The sequence below is a fragment of the Mirounga leonina genome, unplaced genomic scaffold, assembly GCF_011800145.1.
Source record: "Mirounga leonina isolate KUSES-001 unplaced genomic scaffold, KU_Mleo_1.0 Mir_126, whole genome shotgun sequence".
In the NCBI taxonomy this organism is placed as follows: Eukaryota; Metazoa; Chordata; class Mammalia; order Carnivora; family Phocidae; genus Mirounga; species Mirounga leonina.
This window is the reverse complement of record NW_023270314.1, coordinates 23,197,568-23,199,815: the sequence shown is the minus strand read 5'-3', so window position 1 is coordinate 23,199,815 and position 2,248 is coordinate 23,197,568.

Here is a 2,248-nt window from a genome sequence, read left to right as displayed (position 1 = left end):
AAAGAACTAAATTAGAAAGAACCTTAGGAAATCCCTGAATAGGTGATTACAGAGTAACTCAAGCTTGAAATAGTTTTAAGCGATACATTAAATGTTAAAAAATATAGTCAGAGACAAGTGTTTCCTTAAATTTTCATACTTGTCATACACACACAGATAGACACAACACACACATGCACTCACAAAAATCTCTTGGGAAGATGCTAATATTAGAGTAGTTGCCAAAGAGTCCACATGTTAAAAATAACTTTAATATATATGCAAACACTAATTTCTGACTCTTTCCATGAAAAATTACATCTGCCCTTGACCACATATCTCGTAAAAAAAATTTATTTGAAGGAACAATTTATAGCTTCCAGTTTAAACTCATTTTACATTCCTTAATCCCTGGAAGTTAGTTTAGAATTTATTTATATTTATTATTCCTTCAGTGGAAATAGTGATCTTATATTATTCATCATGTTTAATAAACATAACTTAGAATAAGTGTGAAAAAATAAAAGCTATTTTTCTGAAACTGTTTCCTTTACATATACACAAATTTGAACTACAGTTTCTCTTACTTCTAGAACACACATGTAAAATGATATTTTACCCAATTTCCTGAATGTTAAAATATATTTTTTTCTTTTAAAATCAGTTTGAATGACAAGATACAATTAAACAATTTCTCTTGAGATGCTGCAAAAATTTTATGGGAGAGTTCAAAGAAGATATTTCCATTAGTCAATCAGACAAACATGTTACAATCTTTACTTCCCTCAATTGATATACTACTATTATTTGCAATCCCTTCAAGCTTTTAAATACATATATTATGTATATATTTATATACATATATTATATATAAAAACCTTTATATATAACCATTATATAATGTATATATTCTTTATGTATATATTATATATATTATATATATTTTATATATATATATATATATATATATATATAAACACTCAGGGCTCTTGTGTGATTGATTAGACTGAGTAGTTGTTTTGAACTACATTAGAAACTATGTTGAGTATGATGCACTATTTTCACCTAGCCCCTTTAACAAGAGTAGCCACAAAACAGAAGAATGAATTAATTTCAACATTAAGGCTCCTAAGACTTGTGATCAATTAAATATCAAAATCACATCACAAACAACCTGTAATAACAATTAAGTATGCACAGCATTTGAAGAATGGCTATCAAAAACATCCTTATTCAAGTCTTCTCAAAGACATCTATTATGCTCAGTCATCTTAAGAGTTCTTAGCATCTCCCCCACCACGAGTTAGTGATAACACTAGAAGATAGTTATAGGGAGGAATTCCAGGACTGTAATGACTAAAGTTGGTAAATATGAAAGAAGAGAGGGAAATTATGAGAATAATGAGTCTGTAATTTACCTAAAATAATGCAAAACGCACTGCCTTCAAAAATATGAAATTCTCATTTGATGAAACTAGTCAAGTATAGCCTAACTGGTTATTGATTTAGGAAGTAACAACACACTATGTTAACTGGTGGTCAAAAATAAGATATTTTATACCTTCTGATTGAGGCTAATCCCAGACACTAAATAATTAAGCTATAATTTACATGTTTCTTTTACATTTCCCAGAATCTTCTATCACTTAGAGATGGGGGATTTCTTATTCTAAGTAAGAGATGTAGTGTTCTAAAGTTTTAAAAATTTTTAAGATTTGGGGGCACCTGGGTGGCACAGTCAAGTTAAAGCGTGGGACTCTTGGTTTTAGCTCAGGTCATGATCTCAGGGTCATTATCTCAGGGTCCTGAGATTGAGCCCTGCATCGGGCTTATGCTCAGCAGGAGTCTGCTTAAGACTCTCTCTCCCGAGGAGGAGCAAGATGGCGGAGGAGTAGGAGACCTAAATTTCGTCTGGTCCCAGGAATTCAGCTAGATAGGGATCAAACCATTCTGAACACCTACGAATTCAACAGGAGATTGAAGAAAAGAATAACAGCAACTCTCTGAACAGAAAAGTGACCACTTTCTGGAAGGTAGGACCTGCGGAGAAGTGAATCCAAGGCGATATTCGGGAAGGTAGACGGCGGGGGAGGGGGTCGCCGTCAGCCACTACCAGGAGGTAATAGAGCAGCGGAGCACAAAATCAGAACTTTTAGAAGTCGGCTCCGCTGAGGGACGTCACTCCAGTGGCTAAGCAGGGGGTGGAACCCTCTCTGGGACAGTGTGGTCTCAGGACCCTCGGGGTCACAGAAAGAGCGGGGGTGCCTGA